The sequence below is a fragment of the Aquarana catesbeiana genome, linkage group LG09 (assembly GCF_042186555.1).
Source record: "Aquarana catesbeiana isolate 2022-GZ linkage group LG09, ASM4218655v1, whole genome shotgun sequence".
Taxonomy (NCBI): domain Eukaryota; kingdom Metazoa; phylum Chordata; class Amphibia; order Anura; family Ranidae; genus Aquarana; species Aquarana catesbeiana.
The window spans coordinates 6014522-6035739 of NC_133332.1; the positions used below are offsets into that span (position 1 = coordinate 6014522).

Sequence of the window (21218 nt, forward strand, 5' to 3'; positions counted from 1 at the left end):
CAATATGGGTCTAGGATATCTGCCCAGTGGGGGGGCCCTCAGGTGAACTCTATGAGCCCTTTCTATGGCAAACAGGTGAAAGAAGCTATCATCCCCAAAGATTTGCTTGAGCCAGGATAACAGAAACTTCTCCGGACGTTTTCCCTCCGAGCCTTATGGGAATCCCAGGAATCTGAGGTTATTCCTGCGGAACCTGTCCTCAATATCCCCCAGTTTAGCCTCCTGGGACTTGTGGTCCACCCCCATATCTCTCACCTGCACCATCAGTGAGTTGAGGTCATCCTCCACTGCGCTAATGCGCTGTTCAGCCTGCGTGACCCTCTGTCTAACTTTATGCACATCATCCTTTAGGAGTGCAAAGTCCACCCTTATGGTTTCAATCTGTGTGGACAGCGAAGCGTGCCAGCTCTCAATGGTATCCATGATCTGCAGCAGCATTGGCTCTCTTACCTGTGCACCAGAGCCGTTCTCCCCTGGGTCAGACGAGGGAGAAGGCAGGGGATTCGCTAAGGGATCAGATGCATCCAGCCAGTCCATGTCCCCCTCGGTCCACAGGCGGCCAGCATGGGCTGGAGAATCATGCCGTTCCGTCTCCGAGTTGGGGCGCCATCTTGGGTTGCCTCGTGTGCGAACCTTGGCAGCCTCTCCATTGGCCAAACTCTGGCCATATTTTACCATGGTCAGGTGCCCGGTATGTTCCCCAATCAATTCTGGTAGGTGGGCAGCAAAAAGTTCAAGCCTGAGGCTGATCAGGATATTAAAAGGATCTCAGTGCGGTCGGAGCTCTGAGAAATGGCTCCTCACATACCGGAAGTTGGACACGCCCCCCTGTGGATGGCTTTGTTAGTTGTTGATAGTATTTTGAATTTAATTTTGTGAGTGAGAAGCCAGTGGAGGGATTGGCAGAGAGGGGTAGCAGACGCTGAGCGGTTTGTAAGGTGGATGAGCCTGGCAGCACCATTCATGATGGACTGAAGGGGGGATAGTCTATGTAAAAGTAAGTCAATGAGGAGGGAGTTGTGTAGTCGAGGCGAGAGATAACCAGGGAGTGAATTAGAAGCTTTGTGGTGTAATTAGTTAGGAAAGGGCATATTTTGGTGATGTTGCAGGGGTTGAGGCAGCATGATTTGGACAGTCATTGGATGTGGGGTCGAAAGGTGAGTTAAGAGTCCAGGATAGCACCTAGCACCTTGGCATTTGGGAATGGACTGATAGTTGTGCCATTGATCTGGACAGAGAAGTCAGGGGAAGAAGCATGTGGGGGAGGAAATATTATGAGCTCAGTTTTGGATAGACTGAGTTTGAGGAAGTGGTGTGATATCCAGACTGATATGTCTGTTACTAAATTAGTGACGCATGAGAAGACTGATGGGGGGGGGAGCTGGGAGGTTGAGAGATAGATTTGGGTATCATCAGCATAGAAATGGTATTGGAAACCATTGGAAGCTATCAGCTGATCCAGGGAGAAGGTGTAGATCGAGAATAGGAGAGGTCCACCTTGGTGGACCCCAACGCCAAGATGAAGAGAGGAGGAGGTTGAGCTGTAAGTGACTCTGAAGGTGCAATGAGATAGGTAAGATGCGAACCAGCGGAGAGTACAGTCAAGGATACCAAGGAAGTAGAGTTTCTTGAGGAGGAGGGGGAGGTCAACTGCCCAGATAGCAAGAAATTGTGTTGCAAGTTTAAAAAAATTACTTGGTAAGCTATTGCTAGATTTGCCGGGCTTCACAAGTTTGTTGCATAATTGCAGCAAGTCCGCATTGCATGACTCCAGATCAACTTTCTTTGCAAACCTTCTGCAAGTTCTGGTTCGGTTATGTTGTGCAATAGTCATCCCGCCACAGGGGTCACTGTGGCTGAATTTTCATGCTGTAGACTTGCAGAGCTCTTGCTGTAGACCCACCACTGCAACCGTGCTCTTGCTAGAGACCTGCTGCGCAAATTTGCTACAAATTGGAAAAGTGTCAACTAGAACTTGTGCTTCAAGTGCTCTGCAAGTGTACAAAAGAGATAAAAATATTTCAATGAGAGCTTTTTTTTTTTTTTTTCTCTCTACTTCAGCCACTTTGGCTTACATTTTCCAAAAAGTGACAATTCACCTCTCTTCACTTATTAGTGAATAGACCCGATAAAAACGGACACTTGGACAAATAACAAGAACAACGAGTGCCAAAGATATTAAGGGAAGATCGAAGGATTAAATAAGATTGCTGCCACCTAAGTGCCGGTGAATCACCAGCATAGGTGTGTGTAGCCTATTGCATTAGGGTGCGCGCCCCAAAGATCAAACACACATGCGTATGTGTGTGTGAAATGTATATATTACATATACAGACACATACAGACACACACATTCTTATGGTAGAGCCGGTACAGTGAAAGAGAAGTACGGTAGCACTTCATGAATGGCAGAACTGGTCAAGAGGGAGATATTTCCCATCCCCCTGCCTGCACGCAGAGCGATAATGCTAATGCACTTGGCACACCCCCTGCGCATGCCTTTTGATCACCAGTTAATTGGCAAGAAAAAAAGAATCAAGCAGCGCAAATCTAAAATCACACAAACTGGTGATAGCGAACCCACTGCTATTAACCTAATCCCTTACTGCACACGTGTGAAATGCATTCAATCCAACAATCATGTATAATGATAAACTCTAAGTCATTGCATAAAATAATTCATTTATCATACAAAAATGATTTGTTTCTATGAAAACAATAAAAGTGCAATTGCTGTTAAAAAAAAAAAAAAAGTGCAAAAGAAAAAACTGTGTGCTGACACAGTGAACAAAAAGTGCTCAGTGGAAGAAAATATTATTCATTAGTAAAGTGTATGCATCAAAAGTTCTTATGTGTTCAAAATAGGCCATTTTGCAACCCCAGGAAAAATCCAAGAAAGTGATGATAATCGTGGATTTTTCCTGGGGTTGCAAAATAGACTGCAAATATTTTGAACACATATGAATTTTTGATGCCTGCACTTTACTAATGAATAATATTTTCTTCCACTAAGCACTTTTTGATCACTGTGTCAGCACACCGTTTTTTCTTTTGCACTTTTTTAACAGCATTTGCACTTTAATTGTTTTCATAGAAACAAATAATTTCTGTATGATAGATTAATTATTTTGTGCAATGGATTGATTGTATTTCACACGTAAGGGATTATGTTAATAGCAGTGGGTTCACTATCACCAGATTGTGGTATTATAGACTTGCGCTGCTTGCTTCTTTTTTCCTGAGAAAAATGGAAACTTGCATAACTCTGGCTATAGACTTGCAGGGCTCGTGCTGTAGACTTGCGGGGCTCGTGCTGTAGACTTGCGGGGCTCATCCTGTAGACTTGCGGGGCTTGTGCTGTAGACTTGCGGGGCTCGTGCTGTAGACTTGCGGGGCTTGTGCTGTGGACTTGCAGGGCTCATCCTGTAGACTTGCGGGGCTTGTTCTGTAGACTTGCAGGGCTCGTGCTGTAGACTTGCGGGGCTCATGGTGAAGCCTTGCGGGGCTTGTCCTCTAGACTTGCGGGGCTCATGCTGTAGGTGCTGTAGACTTGTGGGGCTCGTGCTGTAGACTTGTGAGGCTCGTGCTGTAGACTTGTGAGGCTCGTGCTGTAGACTTGCGGGGCTCGTGCTGTAGAGTTGCAGGGCTTGTGCTGTAGACTTGTGGGGCTATTCCTGTAGACTTGCGGGGCTCGTGCTGTAGACTTGCGAGACTCATCCTGTAGACTTGCGGTGCTTGTGCTGTAGACTTGCAGGGCTCATGCTGTAGACTTGCGGGGCTTGTGCTGTAGACTTGCGGGGCTCATGCTGTAGACTTGCGGAGCTCGTGCTGTAGACTTGCGGGGCTCGTGCTGTAGACATGCGGGGCTCGTGCTGTAGACTTGCGGGGCTCGTGCTGTAGATTTGCGGGGCTCGTCCTGTAGATTTGCGGGGCTCGTGCTGTAGACATGCGGGGCTCGTGCTGTAGACATGCGGGGCTCGTGCTGTAGACTTGCGGGGCTCGTGCTGTAGATTTGCGGGGCTCGTCCTGTAGATTTGCAGGGCTCGTGCTGTAGACTTGCGGGGCTCATGCTGAAGCCTTGCAGGGCTCGTCCTGTAGACTTGCGGGGCTCATGCTGTAGGTGCTGTAGACTTGCGAGGCTCATGCTGTAGACTTGCGGGGCTTGTGCTGTAGACTTGAGGGGCTCATTCTTTAGACTTGTGGGGCTCACGCTGTGGACTTGCGGGGCTCGTGCTGTAGATTTGCAGGGATGTGCTGTAGACTTGCAGGGCTCATCCTGTAGACTTGCAGGGCTCGTGCTGTAGACTTGCGGGGCTCATCCTGTAGACTTGCGGGGCTCGTGCTGTAGACTTGCGGGGCTCGTGCTGTAGACTTGTGGGGCTCATCCTGTAGACTTGCAGGGCTCGTGCTGTAGACTTGTGGGGCTTGTGCTGTAGACTTGCGGGGCTCATCCTGTAGACTTGCGGGGCTCGTGCTGTAGACTTGCGGGGCTCGTGCTTTAGACTTGTGGGGCTCATCCTGTAGACTTGCAGGGCTTGCGCTGTAGACTTGCAGGGATGTGCAGTAGACTTGCAGGGCTCATCCTGTAGACTTGCAGGGCTCGTGCTGTAAACTTGCGGGGCTCATCCTGTAGACTTGCGGGGCTCGTGCTGTAGACTTGCGGGGCTCGTGCTGTAGACTTGTGGGGCTCATCCTGTAGACTTGCAGGGCTCGCGCTGTAGACTTGCAGGGATGTGCTGTAGACTTGCAGCGCTCATCCTGTAGACTTGCAGGGCTCGTGCTGTAGACTTGCAGGGCTCATCCTGTAGACCTGCGGGGCTCATCCTGTAGACTTGCAGGGCTCATCCTGTAGACTTGCGGGGCTCGTGCTGTAGACTTGTGGTCCTCATCCTGTAGACTTGCGGGGCTCGTGCTGTAGACTTGCGGGGCTCATCCTGTAGACTTGCAGGGCTCGTGCTGTAGACTTGCGGGGCACGTGCTGTAGACTTGCGGGGCTCATCCTGTAGACTTGCAGGGCTTGTGCTGTAGACTGGCGGGCCTCGTGCTGTAGACTTGCGGGGCTCATCCTGTAGACTTGCAGGGCTCATGCTGTAGACTTGCGGGGCTCATCCTGTAGACTTGCAGGGCTCGTGCTGTAGACTTGCGGGGCTCGTGCTGTAGACTTGTGGGGCTCTTGCTGTAGACTTGCGGGGCTCGTGCTGTAGACTTGCGGGGCTCATGCTGTAGATTTTCAGGGCTTTTGCTGAGATTTGCAGGGCTCTTGTTGTAGACTTACCATTGCAAATTTGCTCTTGCTAGAGACTTGCCATGCAAATTTGCTACAAATTGGAAAAATGGCAACTAGAACTTGTGCTTCAAGTGCTCTGCAAGTGGACAACTTGCCAGGAAAGATGTGCAGCAAGTTCACAAGACTTACAATTCAATACTGCCACAAATGTGTGGCAAGTTATCCTTGCTATCTGGGTAGTAAGTCGTTTGTGAGTTTTAGGAGAGCGGTTTCTGTGGAGTGTTGTGGGCAAACTCCAGACTGAAGGGGATTGAGAAGGTTATTCTGAATGAGGTGGCAGCTCAGTCGGTTGTGGAGTAGACATTTAAGGGATTTGGAGACAAAAGGGAGTAAGGAGATGGGTCTTAGGTTGTTAAGTTTGGTGGGGTCCAGTGAGGCCTTTTTAAGTATGGGGATGACTAGTGCATGTTTTAGAGCGTTGGAGAAGATGCCAGAAGAAAGGGAATTATTGAAGATATGAGTTAGAGTGTAGGATAGAGCCAGAGGGTGACCGTAGTATTTTTGAGCCAATGGGGTCCAGGGGGCAGGTGGTTAGGTGAGCGTTAGAAAAAAGTTTAGTGTCTTCCTCTATATAAGGAGGGTTAAATGAGGGAGGTATTGATTGTGCAAGTGGACAAGGAGTGCAAGGTGAGAGAGATATCTGTACAGTGGTGATCTCCTTGCGAATTGTATCAATTTTATTTTTGAAGTGATTAGTGATCTCCTGGCCAGGACCGTTTTTAAGTCAGGGCAAAAGGGGCAACTGCCCTGGGCTCCATCATTTTTGTGGGGCCCAAAGCAGCTGCCTCATACTTGCCAATTATCCCTGTTTAAATTCCCTTGTCCTTTGAAGTTTTAGTCCTGTGCTGTGTCCATAGGTGTGCACAGCCTATTGCATTAGGGTGCGTACCCCAAAGTGTATATATATATGTGTGTGTGTGTGCATGTGTATAAATAATGGCGGTGTAAGTAGGGCAGTGGACAGTGTCAGTTTTTTATTTTACTTTCAACAATTTTATTTTTTTAATTATTTTTTTATAATTTTTCTGGTGAAATATCAGGGGTCTAAACAGGAATCTGTGCCACACAGGGTGATTAGGGTGTGCCCAGGCACACCTGGCACACCCTGTGCGCACACCTATGGCTGTGTCCCAATATCTCAGTGTGAAGTTATGTTACTAATGCTGCCCAGCTCTGCCCTATTGCCGTGTACAGATGACCCACCTGCAGACCCTGTGTTTACATGTATACAACCTGCATTGTTATGTAAAAAGCCGTGGACCCACAGCATTGATATGTAAATAGAGGTGGCATTCATATGTATATCATTCCCCCCTGAGGTCATATTCACCATCACTTCTGCTGAATGCTGCCCACTGGGGAGGTAAAGGGGCATGCTGGAAAGTCTTGCCTACAACTGTGGTCATTAAGCCTAACATCAGCCTGTTCTGCAAAGGTAAGTAAATCGGAGGTGGAACCCTTTTTCAAAATAACATGGGGCCACAGCTCCCTGAATTTTGGTGGATGTGAATACGCACATCTCAGCAGATGCACAAAGGTGTCATTAACAATTAATGGCACTGCTGTGTATCTGCTAAAGGGCGGCACATTTCTGTGGTGCCAGAAAATCGATTTTGCATGCGTTCCCGACACACACAAATGTGAACACAGGCGAAATGTCTCAGTTACATTGGTGGTCAGTGCAAATCTTCTCATTACATTGGGGCTTGGTGTACAATCCTTTCATTCACACTAGTGGCCCCTTACATTGGTGGTCAGTGTAAATGCCTCTTTACATTGGCGGTTACCAGGGATGAGCCCGATATTTGAGTCAAATGTAGGTTCGACTCGAACATCGGGTGTTGGCCAGTTCACCAAATTTAGAACATTGTGGGGCGTTCACGGGAACTTCGAGCGTCTGCGGAACGCCCCATAATGAACGGCGAGACCGTCAATGCACTGCGAGATCGCAGTGCATTAACAGCTGCTGATTGGCCATAGCATACACCTGACCTGCATGATTTGTCCAATCACAGCACGCTCCGCTGTGAGAGCCATGATTGTCCAAACACTGGGTGACTTTGGCCAATCATGGCTCAGGGGGCTGAGTCCATGCCCCACACTATGTAAGGCTGCTTACATAGCGGCCGTACATAGTTTTAGAAATGAGAGCAGCAAAATTACATTTCTAAAGGAAAAAATGTCATTTAAAAATGCTTGCGGCTGTAATGTATTGCCGGATCCCTGCATAATGCAAAAAAATCATTGAAAAAAATGGCATGCCCCCCCCCCCAGGCCATTACCAGGCCCTTTGGGTCTGGTATGCATATTATGGGAAACCTTACGCCAAGGTAAAATAAAAAATGGCGTGGGGCTCCCCCCCCAAAAGCCATACCAGACCCTTATCCGAGCACGCAATCTGGCAGGCGTCAGGGATGGGGGGGGGGATGAGAGTGCGCCCACCAGCCCACATGGGTCTTGGGTCTGGTATAGATATTAAGAGGAACCCTGCGCCAAAATGTAAAAAAAAAATGGCGTGGTCGTCCCTCCTAAAATCCATACCAGGCTCTTGCCTGGTGGTTGTGGTGGTCTGTGGGCAGGGGGCTTATCGGAATCTGCAAGCAAAAGCAAGTTGTAAACAGGTCTGTAAGCTAACCATTTTATTTAGTGACAGACAAGACGAGCACAAGAGTCCAAGTGGGGCAGCCCCCTTGGAATTTAAAGGCAGAAAATCTTAGAGAGGTAAACAAGCCATAGGCACAGAAATATAAAATACACAGTGTATACAAATTCAGAACAAAATGTATATGTTATATCTGTAGCCAAACCCAATGAGAGTAAGTGTGCCCAGACACTGCCAGAGTCATGCTGTGCCCAGCCAATAGGGATTTCTTGCATATAGCCCAACATGTTTCGGAATCATCAATGCATATTCCTTCATCAGGAAAAATTATATTATGGGTAACTTTGTTTCTTATTCTGAAATATTGTTAACTCATCCTCACATTCTTTAACCAGTGGTCTCCAAACTGTGGCCCTGGGACTGGATGTGGCCCTTTGCTAGCCTTTATCCAGCCCTTGGGGCACTATCCCATCCACTGACACTGACAATGGGGCATAATTCCTTGCACTGACACCAAAGAGAGGGCTCAAATTCTCCCATTGTCACCAACGATGGGACACAATTCCGTCCACTGATACCCACTGACACAAATGAAAGGGCGCAATTCCTCCCACTGATACCAATGATGGGGCATAATTCCTTTTATTGGCACCAATGATGGGGCCCCCACAGTTACAACCTTTTGTACCACCTGCCCCACCCTATTAGATTGTAAGCTCTTTTGAGCAGGGCCCTCTTAATCCTCTTGTATTTTATTGTATTATAACGGTATTGTCTCCCTTTTATATTGTAAAGCGCTGGCGCTATATAAATCCTGTATAATAATAAAAATTGGGTACTATTCCTCCCACTGATACCAATGATGGGACACTATTCCTCCCACTGACACCAAATGTAGGGCATTGTTTACTCCAGCTGGACATCAGGATGTATTCTACTGCCACTGGCCCTACTCCGGCCCTCCTAAAGTCTGAAGGACTAGGACCACTGATAATCCAGTACAACTGGCCCTGTTGTACCGGGCCTGGACAGCAGGGGAGCCCGGGCAATCTGAGCAGAGAGTGAAAGAAAGAAAAAAAAGTATTTCTCCAGCCAGCACCCCCATCTGACCACCAGAGAGGTGAGGAGCAGCAGGCGCAGCAGCGGCCCCCCATAGGCTGGGGAGGAGGAGGAGAACACTTTCCGGGACGGTAAGAGAACTTATGGCAGGGGTTGGCTTCAGTTCAACAGCACCGACGGTGTTCCATCAGATTGGGCGACCCATCAGAATTGGTTATGGAAGTGACGTTCTTTCACCGCCATCTTGCTACACCCTGCACTCCTCCACAGTAACGATGCACGAGAAGGGGGCAAGCAGACACCCACCGGAGTTTTGCACTTCACAGTTATTTTTAACAGGAAACACAGTTTATGAGGTGAAATACAGTATATAGAAATCCGATGGACTGTTTAGATGTTGAATTTTAAAAGCAGCGACAAACCTGCTGATCTCACAGGTTTGCTAAAGTGACAGAACACCACTGCTTTTATAATTCAACATGTAAACAGTCCGATGGATTTCCAAATACTGTATTTCTAGATAGGAGGGGAAGAAGGGTGGAGCTGTCTGGGGTGTTCTAAGGAGCCCTGACCAATCCCCAACCTGGATTGGCAGGGGGCAGGCCTCCTTAAATACCCAGGGTAGGCCAACTGGGGAGGAGTTGTTCGAGGAGTTTGAGGAAGCCCCCCAGTCTGGGGGGGGGTTGACCTTAGGCCAAGGGCTCTGAGCTGAACAGGAACCCCATACAACCCAAGGGGTGTCCTGAGCAGGAGAGGACAGTGGGGAATACTGCCGGACAAGTATTCAGGAGGGATCTATTAGGAGTCAGTGAATGACACGCAGTTGGGAACGCTGGGGAGGCATGCTGGAGCGGATATAATATAATAATATCTAAAAATAATTTTATTTCTTTGATCCACATTTTTGCATCCAAAATGTATGATAAGCAGAACTTTTTTTATTTCCTTCAGGAGAATGATATAGATTGCACAGGATCATTTCTAGATATATTTACAAAAGGAACAGAAGCCATCTCTGGTAAATTCTCAGATAATAGTGTAACCAATACGAGTAGGAGAATAAGTAAGTGCGTGAAACAACTAGAGGACACAGATTGTAAAGAGCTGCAGGTAAGCCGTGTATATTATGTGGAATGTAAAGATTTCGCGCAATATTAAGTAAGGATAAAAGTGAGTGGAATAAATGAATATATTTATGTGCGTCATAAATGTGCAAATCGCATAATAAAGTGGAACGTGACAATGATAGTGCTAATAGGTGAGCTAGTCACTACAAGGGATAAAAAATCTCAATAATGTAGCATCTAGCTAAAAACATTATCCATAAATAGTGTTGGTTAATAGCAGCAAAAATTGTGCATAGAGGCCACAATTAGAGTAATCATATATAAACCATAATAAAAATTATAATAAAATGTACAATCCTGAAACACTGGTGCAGGTGTATGTATAATGACACACTTAGGACATCACTCAATGATCACATACTAGATAATAGGTAACAGGTCATAAGCACTCTGTAAAGCATGGAAAGTGCTATTGAGGAATAATGGGTTAAAATGAAAAAGTCTATAAATGGATGCCGTTTTTTCTATTCAATTAAGATGCATAGGTAGGCTGGGTGTATAACCCTGTTGCTGGTATATCCTCTAATGGTCTCTAAGGACCCTCACCTTCATATTGTAGAAAAACAGCATTCAGCAGTGCAGGGTAGGTTGTTCTGGCAGCTGTCACCGAAGTCTCTGCTCTCTCTGTGGTAGATCCTCAATCCATCACTCTCTGCATCTCCGAGGTGGTTCTCTCAGTATTAGGGGAGATAAAACAGAGATTGGGGAGGGGGAGAGAGAGAACAGAGGCTCCACTAGTGTATTATAGTTTTATTTAAAACCAGGGAAATGTATTAAAAGTGTTTAAAAAACGTATAACAGGCAGAGTAATGATAATAAGAGTTGTGGCGTTCTGAGCGCCCTCTCACTTGTGCTTCAAAGATGTGTAGAACCGCTCAGCCAATCCCTACGCGTTACGACACCTTCACGTGTCTTCATCTGGGGGATTGAGGATCTACCACAGAGAGAGCAGAGACTTCGGTGACAGCTGCCAGAACAACCTACCCTGCACTGCTGAATGCTGTTTTTCTACAATATGAAGGTGAGGGTCCTTAGAGACCATTAGAGGATATACCAGCAACAGGGTTATACACCCAGCCTACCTATGCATCTTAATTGAATAGAAAAAACGGCATCCATTTATAGACTTTTTTATTTTAACCCATTATTCCTCAATAGCACTTTCCATGCTTTACAGAGTGCTTATGACCTGTTACCTATTATCTAGTATGTGATCATTGAGTGATGTCCTAAGTGTGTCATTATACATACACCTGCACCAGTGTTTCAGGATTGTACATTTTATTATAATTTTTATTATGGTTTATATATGATTACTCTAATTGTGGCCTCTATGCACAATTTTTGCTGCTATTAACCAACACTATTTATGGATAATGTTTTTAGCTAGATGCTACATTATTGAGATTTTTTATCCCTTGTAGTGACTAGCTCACCTATTAGCACTATCATTGTCACGTTCCACTTTATTATGCGATTTGCACATTTATGACACACATAAATATATTCATTTATTCCACTCACTTTTATCCTTACTTAATATTGCGCAAAATCTTTACATTCCATATCTTATTAAGTATTGTGTGTGAACACCTTCATTTTGCTGCAATATTATTGGTCACCTTTTATGCGTTTTTTATTTGTGTCACTTTGCAACTTATTTTTACTTTCACATCTGACCAGCGCGAGGGACACTATTACACTTAAGCCGCATATATTCACTTTATAAACATCTAAGAATTTTACTTGCCACACAGCAAATGTCACAAATAATCCCCATAATGTGTCTAATATGTGTATTTCCTATGATCATCAGCTCCATCTAGTGGCCATAATGTGGTATTTTCCATTTTAAGGTATTTCTAGAAAATACCATATTATGGCCACTAGATGGAGCCAATGTATCCTAATCTCCGAATGAAATAGTAATGAATACATTCAAATTTGTTTCTTTTTTTGTTTTCTAACGAATTCCAACTTTTCAGAACGATTCGAATTTTGGATCGGTCGAGAAACGATTCGAACAAATTTTCCAATTCGAAAACTTTTTGAATTCGAAAACTTTTCATATTCGAAAATGATTTGAGTTCTAATTCGGAAAATTTGAATCGATTCAAATACGAATAAACGAAACGAATGCCAAAAATTAGACAATAATATGGAAATAACGAATTGAAACCAAACAAAACATTTTTTCTTCGTTCTGCACATGTCTAGTCCCACACTGCCAGCGGATCCTGCGGGTGTAGCGCTATATTAGTCCCCCTTACATCAGAGTCCCTCTTACATGAGAGTACTTTAGCCGTAACTTGGGGACCCCCCTGCTCTGGTCAGTAGGGGGTAGACATGTGCAATTTGTTTCATTCTGAATTTGTCTTTTAACCAATTTTGACAAATCCGTTAATTCAGGAAACATACCAATAAACGAAAAACCCGTTTAACAATTTTTTTCCCCCGAATATTCATAGATTTGGAAATTCAAAATTTTTTAAATTAGAAAATCCAAAACCCGATAATTCGAAAATCTGAAATAATGACTGACTAATAAATTATAGTTATTGGAATTTCCTTTCAAATCTGGCTGTTAGTGAAAGTAACAAATATAAATTTATCCGAAGTTACGAACTATCCAAAATAACGAATGCCGCATCTAAAACGAAAGGAATTTTACGAACATAAGAATTTTTGAATTTACGAACATAAGAATTTTTGAATTTACGAACATAAAAATTTTTGAATTTACAAATTTTTGAATTTACAATTTACAAACATAAGAATTTTAGAATTTACGAATTTTAGAATTTATGAATTTTTGAATTTTGAAACTTTAGAATTTATGAATTTTAGAATTTATGAATTTTAGAATTTATGAATTTTAGAATTTTTGAATATACGAATTTACGTATTTACGAATTTTTGAATTATTGAATTTAGGAATTTTTGAATTTTTGAATTTTTGAACTTTAAAATTTACGAATTGAGGAATTTACAAATTTTTGAATATAGGAATTTCTGAATTTTTGAATTTATGAATTTACAAATTTACAAATGTTAGAATTTGAGAATTTTTGAATTTTTGAATTTATGAATTTTTGAATTTTAGAATTTTAGAAATCTTAGAAATGTAGAATTTTTCAAATTTACGAATTTACAAATTTTTTAAATTTTGAATTTTTGAATTTTAGAATTTATGAATTTATGAATTTTTGAATTTAGGAATTTTTGAATTTTTGAATTTTTGAATTTTTGAATGTAGGAATTTTAGAGTTTTGGAATTTTGGAATTTTAGAATTTTAGAATTTAGAAATTTTAGAATTGATATATTCAGATACCCCCTCCCATTATACTCATAAAATGTAATATTTTTTCTTTTGCAGCGCTTCCGTCATCTCGAATGTGGGAAAGAGGTAAACGGCCAGAAGGTGATGCATTTTGTGGAACAGTTTTTAGGATTCTCTAAAGTCTTTCCTGACAGTGAAATTTGTGGACAATCTTTCAGACAGAAATACGATCGCCGTCAGGACGATTGGCCTGAACTCGATGACATCTGCTAATTCATTATTTAGAGTCTTGCACAATAATGTGGTTACATTTTTTTTTCTTTCATGGACTTTCCAACACGCGGTAATTTCTTCTCCATTCAGCAACTGCAAATTGGCGCTTCTGATCCACGGCGGGGCGTTTGGCTAATCGGCAAAGAAAGTCTCTCAGTGGCGGCTGGTGATCAATTTTCTTGGGGGCCCCCCAAGCTGGCCAACCAACCAACCAACCCCCCCTGGCGCTCGAATGCCCGCCAGGTCCCCCCCACCAGCCTCGCACTTACCCCATCCTGGTAGTGGCTTCAGCAGCTTCCCCCCCACGTCTCCTCCCGAGTCTAGGCGGTCGCTTCTCCTCCCGGCCAATCAGGACTTGGGACTCCTGGCAATCGTGTCTCAGGACCCGCTTCCTGATTGGCCGAGAGGAGAAAAGGAAGACATTAGCGAATGTTAATTTGTCACCCAACTGGGTGGGCTCAGCGCCCACCCTCATTGGAGCCTCATTGGAATCCATGTGCTTGGCGCCTTGCATGTAGATTAGGGGCCGGGCGCATGGATCAGGGGGCGGCACCCCTACGCCCTGCATGTAGATTAGGGGCCGGGCACATGGATTAGGGGGGTGGCACCCCTACGCCCTGCCATTAGCGCCCACCACTGGTCAGTACTAAGGAAGTATGGAGGCTCTCGATCTCTCATGAAAATGGGAATTACAACCCACGGCCGCCATGCTGATCCACGGCTTCAGTACTTTCAGAAGCTCCTACTTAGGGCCCTTTCACACTGGAGCGGTGCGCTGGCAGGATGGGAAAAAAAGTCCTGTTAGCAGCATCTTCGGAGCGGTGAAGGAGCGGAGTGTATACCGATCCTTCACCGCTCCTGCCCATTGAAATCAATGGGACAGCGTGGCTACACTCCGCAGAGGCGCTTTGCGGTGGTTTTTAACCCTTTCTCGGCCGCTAGCGGGGGGGTAAAACTGCCTTGCTAGCGGCCGAATACCAACGGTAAAGCGCCGCTTACAATAGCGACTCTTTACCGCCCCCACCACAGTGTGAAAGGGCCCTTATGTGTATAGCACTCCTGATGAGTGACAACAAAAGCTCGGCTGCCAGCAAACCGGTGCCAGTGTTCTGCCGAGAAAGTTCCGCTCGGCGGATAAGGACCCCCCTGCGCCTGCGCAGTAGGATCCGGCGGAAATAGCCGAAGATGAATAGGGGAAAATCAGCTGTACACGGCGCCTGTAAGAGGGCCCCTCGCCACGCTTCGGGCACGGCCTCGCTTCGCTCGCCATGCTTCGGGCACGGCCTCGCTCCGCTCTGGCTCTTTTTTATTCCCCCTCTAGGTCCACTTGGATGGTGGGGAAGGAACCTGGACCCAGGGCACAGGCGCCGTGTACAGCTGATTGTAGATTTTGTCCTTCGGCTATCTCCGGCGGCTGATAGTAGATCGTAGTGCGCAGTCGCTGCGCCTGCGCAGTACAGGGGGGAACTTATCCGCCGAGGGAACTTTCTCGGCAAGACACCAGCCCGGCTCATTGAGATCCAACAAACCCTTTCAGAATGAAATCATCAATACCGCACTCCGAATTTCAGATAAATTCCTCTACTGAACAGCAGCAGGGGGTGCCTCTGATTGGACGATTTGAAAAATTGAACGAAACGCGTTGGATAAATCCCCACTTCTGCCATTTCATAAAGGAAGTTGGCTGAAGCTCGGAGTGCGGTGAGCTATGTATTCATTCCAACTCTGACTTCACTCCAAACCCCTTCATCACTATGGGGGGAAATTTACTAAACCCGGAGAGTGCAAAATCTGGTGCAGCTGTGCATAGAAACTAATAATATTACTAATATATATATATATATATATACTAATATTGCCTTCCTGATTCTCCTCCCAGCCGGGAGGAGAAGCAATGGCCCGGAGCGAGGAGCAGCAGCCCTACCATCTGCCTCCTAAGGTAAGGAGGCCTCTGATCGCCGCCTTCCCATCCGTCTCCTGCAGGGGGGGTGGTGTTGGTTTGTCATCCCCCCAAAAAAAATATTGAGCACCGCCCGCCACTGATTTAATTTGAACAAATATCCCTCTATATTGTGTACTTGTCTCAATCCAGAGCACTAAGTGTCATTTCACTCCGCTGCCTCCTTCCTCTGCTATCTGCATGAGTCACTTCTGACAAGTTTTCCTGACACCAAGAGATAAAAGGTGACAGGGGAGTGAGCTCCAGCACACAGCCTGTGATTGAGAGCTTCAGCTTTGCTCCTGTGTGCTGCGTGGGGGGGGGGTGGGTCCCTTCGCTCCAATCGGCTCTCACTGAGCTCTGCAGAGTGTAACTTCAGTTCCTTGCTATCTGAAAGCTCAGGCAAGCTGTATAAATGTTGGACTTTAAATGAAAACACTGCAGATAAATGGGTACAACTTATGTAGGAGGATTTGTTTCATCCCTGTGTATCACCTGAGGCTGGTCACTTCACTGGGTAGGTATATGTGAGGGTTTACAACCAATTTACAGCCGGGCATCTAGCATTTTCTGGAGGTGAGCTCGGCTATGGAGGCCTCCATGTTACTCTCATGACCGGTTCCTATAATAATGTAAAATATGTGTTGCCGGATGGAATGCAGAGAAATCTGATGTTTGCAAATGTTGTTTTCTATAATAAAGGGAAAGAATAATGCTGATAATATGAAATGTTTGTAGTTTAGGTCGTTCTCTCTTTATTGGCTGAGATAAATCTCACATATAATCTGCTCATATATCTTCCCTGCTCAGTATCTACATTCACTTATTAAATAAAATCTTTCCATTTTCATGACTTTCCTTATTTTAGATTCAGTGACATCATCACCGGGTCTCTGTGCTTCTATGTAATGCAGATATATCATGGCTGGTGGGAGGGGCCAGCGGGGGCTGTACAGAGCTTCCTGATACCATCCCAGAGCCCGGCCTCACTACTCCTCACTGGAGTCCTCAGCCCTGATGCAAGCAGTGGGCGGGCTCTTGGGAGGAGTTATGCAAATGTCAAAATGCCTTGATAGGTGGGGGTCAGTCCGGAGAAGTGGGTGTTCCTAGGCAGACTATTTTGCATGCAGACCTCCCTAGACAACGCCCACATGCTGAGCCTCCATATAAATACAGGATCCATTATACATTGTATACATACAGGATATATTATATAATACATTGTATACATACAGGATATATTATATAATACATTGTATACATACAGGATATATTATATAATACATTGTATACATACAGGATATATTATATAATACATTGTATACATACAGGATATATTATATAATACATTGTATACATACAGGATATATTGTATAATACATTGTATACATACAGGATATATTATATAATACATTGTATACACACAGGATATATTATATAATACATTGTATACATACAGGATATATTATATAATACATTGTATACATACAGGATATATTGTATAATACATTGTATATATACAGGATATATTATATAATACATTGTATACATACAGGATATATTATATAATACATTGTATACATAGAGGATATATTGTATCATTGTGTCTTTTTCTCCTTGCAGGGGAGAAAAATGTCAACAAACAACAGTGTGTATGAAAATAATAATAAAAAAAATAAAAAACTAGCTAGATGAAGATTTGAACTAGGTCTGTGTCGGGGTTAAGGCAAAGGTCAAAGTAAGGATCAAAGCTCAGGGGCAGCATATTTAGAGTAGGATTTAGTTTTTTTGTTTTAAAAAAAGCATTTTTAAAATATATCATCAGTGTCAGTTCATATCAATGTGTTTTATGTAGAATATAAAGAAATGTTCACTATAGTTTCTGGGCTGTACTCCGGGTACAAACAACAAATAGCATTCACATATGTGATATCTCTGAGATCGTCAGGAGCAGAACTTATTTTGGGTTGTTCTTTGGTAGTAGGTTACGGTAATAGGAAGAAATATACGGATTAATTTAACAAAAAAATGTATCAATATTTTGGGCCAGTTTATTTGATAATAAATAAATAAATCAATCAATTAATCAATCAATCAATCAAGGGATATCCATTACCATCTACCACCAAAAGAAAGCCCAAATTGTCCTGGAAAAAAAACAAAAATAAAAAAAAAAAAAAAACAAACCAAGGTACAATCCCCGATGGATACACAAAACAGTTGTGATGATATGTACAGTTTTACTAGCGCATGTAAGTTGCAAGATTGTGTCCAGGCGTTAGGATTTGTTCTATCCTCAGTCAGTAAAGGGTTAATAATAATAACTTGCTGGTTGAACGAAAAATTAAAAAACGGACCCATCGATGGGCAGCTTCAGCCTGCGATCTGTAATCCATTCCACAATGTTGGAGGAGATGCAAAATAATAATAACTAAAAAGAAAATGTTTTTGATTTTTTGCTTCTTATAAATGATAAATAAACATGTGGAAAGATGCGTCGCTGTAATAGTTGCACATATGAATGACTTTGAAATTCAATTTTTTTCTGTGAGTTCTTTGGCTGTTATGTATACAAAGCTTTCCTATCAGCAACAACACCACAATAAATGTATCCATTTCATCAATGTGACAATAAAAGATCTTCCTGCTTATAAATACTGGCTGTAAAAGACATTTGTCATGTGATCTACATTATTTCCAGGGTGGTGACACTCATTTAGCATTGCAGGCGTTCCGTGCACATTTCCCGCGCCGCGTTTAAAACGCACTGCCGGTGCGATCTGCAGCGGGTGTCAATGTTGATTAATGACATCCCCCCAAACACAGATCGCAAACGCAGTGTGTGTGTTGCCTTCTCCGGTTGGAGTGCATTTCCAAAAGTAGCATTCAATAGATTGGTGGTCCTCTGCACACAGACAGCGACTCCCTGTGGTATAAACACGAATGAGATGAGTAAAAGACTCCTGTTCTCCACCTGTGGAGAACACCTGAGACGCGTTTCGTCCGGGGGCTTAATCGTAAGATTCTGCCACAAAAAAAGAAAAGAAAAAATTACAATATGACTGGCATCAAAAAGTATTGGGACGCCTACCTTTACATGCACATGAACTTTAATGGCATCCCAGTCTCTTTGTAGCTATAACAACTTCAACTCTTCTGGGAAGGCCATCCACAAGGTTTAGGAGGGTGTCTATGGGAATGTTTGACCATTCTTCCAGAAGTACATTTGTGAGGTCAGGCACTGATGTTGGATGAGAAGGCCTTGCTTGTAGTCAGAGCTCTAATTCATCCCAAAGGTGTTCTATCAGGTTGAGGTCAGGACTCTGTGCAGGTCAGTCAAGTTCCTCCACCCCAAATTCGCTCATCCATATCTTTATGGACCTTGCTTTGTGGTCCAAATCATTTGGTGGAGGGGGGATTATGGTGTGGGGTTGTTTTTCAGTGGTTGGGCTTGGCCCCTTAGTTCAAATGAAGGGAACTCTTAAGGCATCAGCATACCAAGACATTTTGGACAATTTCATGCTCCCAACTTTGTGGGAACAGTTTGGGGACGGCCCATCCCGTTTCCTACATGACTGCGCACCAGTGCACAAAGCAAGGTCCATAAAGAAATGGATGAGTGAGTTTAGAGTGGGGGAACTTGACTGGCCTGCACAGAGTTCTGACCTCAACCCGATAGAACACCTTAGTGATGAATTAGATTGGCGCCTTGCATGTAGATTACACTGTAGCTGCTGACTTTAAATAAGTACACTTACCTGTCCTGGGTGCCCGTGATGTCGGCCGCCTGAGGCCGACCCGTCCCTCGGCTCTCGGGTCCCAGCACCGCCATCCTAACTAAGGGAAACAGGCGAGTTGCGCAGCGCTTTGTGAATGGGACGCGATGTGTTGTGGGGCACACACAGTTCCCATAACACACCGCGCCCCATTCCCCAGAAGACAACGCGGGGAGGAGATGACAGAACATCACCGCGGCGTAGGAAGAGGCAGATTAGGAAGACTGCCTAGCAACAGCCATTTCAGGTGAGTTAAAAAAAATTTTTTTTTCCTTTCCTCCAATTTTTTAGGGATTTTTTGGTGCGATTTTTTTTTTGTGATGGACCTCCACTTTAATGACTTGGAGAGGATCTGCAAAGAGGACAAAATCCCTCCTGAGATGTGTGCAAATTGGAGGCCAACTACAAAAAAAGTCTGACCTCCAAAAAAGTCTCCACCAACTACTAAGTCATGTTTTGCAAAGGGGTCAGATACTTATTTCACTCATTAAAATGCAAATCAATTTATAACTTTTTTGAAAGGCGTTTTTCTGGATATTTTTGTTGTTATTCTGTCTCTCACTGTTATAATAAACCGACCATTAAAATTATAGACTGATCATTTCTTTGTCAGTGGGCAAATGTACAAAATCAGCAGGGGGTGCAAATACTTTTTTCCCCTCACTGTATCTGTCAGTTTCTCATCCCTGCAAAGTTGTCACATGACCTGTCCCAGAAGTGACGTCATCCCCTGGCTCCCTGTGCGTTCCAGATCAAGGAAGTTTCGGCAACCACCGGCGCGCCCCGCTCTGAGCCATCAGTGAGAAGTCTCACGGATATACCCTCTCCATGGACACCCTGCCATTTGTACCCAATGCCTTTGTTACTTCACTCTTGTGAGTACCTACATTCATTTGTGCAATAAATGTACCTTTATACTACACTTAGATTGGTGCCTGTGCTTTATCCCCATATGGACAGGCTAAGGCAGTATAGGGGCAGGATAGATTAGTATATGGATAGGCATGGGACAGCTATGCAGACCAATTTGATGCAGTGTGCGGCGTATGGTCTGAGCACTGACAGGCTGACCCCCCACCCCTTCAACCTCTGCAGCAATGCTGGCAGCACTCATACATCTATTTCCCAAAGACAACCTCTAGATATGACGCTGAGCACGTGACCTCAACTTCTTTGGTGGACCATGGTGAGGCCTGTTCTGAGTGGAACCTGTCCTGTTATACCGCTGTATGGTCTTGGCCACCATGCTGCAGCTCAGTTTCAGGGTCTTGGCAATCTTCTTATAGCCTAGGCCATCTTTATGTAGAGCAACAATTCTTTTTTTAAAGATCCTCAGAGAGTTCTTTGCCATGAAGTGCCATGTTTAACTTCCAGTGACCAGTATGAGAGAGTGAGAGCGATAACACCAAATTTAACACACCTGCTCCCCATTCACACCTGAGATCTTGTAACACTAACGAGTCACATGACACCGGGGAGGGAAAATGGCTAATTGGGCCCAATTTGGACATTTTCACTTAGGGGGTGTACTCACTTTTGTTGCCAGCAGTTTAGACATTAATGGCTGTGTGATGATTTATTTTGAGGGGACAGTAAACATACAGTGTTCTCATGCCAGGAACCAAAATGGCCACAGTGAATTTGAACATGCGCAGTAGCATATGTTCTGGCTCCACCCTACATGTTTCGTCAGAAGTGGCATCATCAGCACTTTATGTATGATATTGTTTTCGCACATACTGCGTGTTGTTTTTTTATCTATACACTTTGTTTGGATTTATGTCATTCGAATGTGGTCACCTAAACTGCGGCACATATGTTCACTTATTTTTGCATTTGTATCATTGACCTGTTTGATAACTTGTAGAGCTGCA

General features: G+C 44.2%; 1 long non-coding RNA gene across 1 annotated transcript; it reads left to right on the plus strand.

Annotated features, from left to right (window-relative positions):
- The first annotated feature begins 1391 nt into the window (after positions 1-1391).
- Positions 1392-14512, plus strand: LOC141107121 (uncharacterized). Its single transcript, XR_012235788.1, has 3 exons — positions 1392-1543; positions 9900-10058; positions 13453-14512. It is a non-coding gene; the product is annotated as an uncharacterized lncRNA (long non-coding RNA).
- Positions 14513-21218: the final 6706 nt, after the last annotated feature.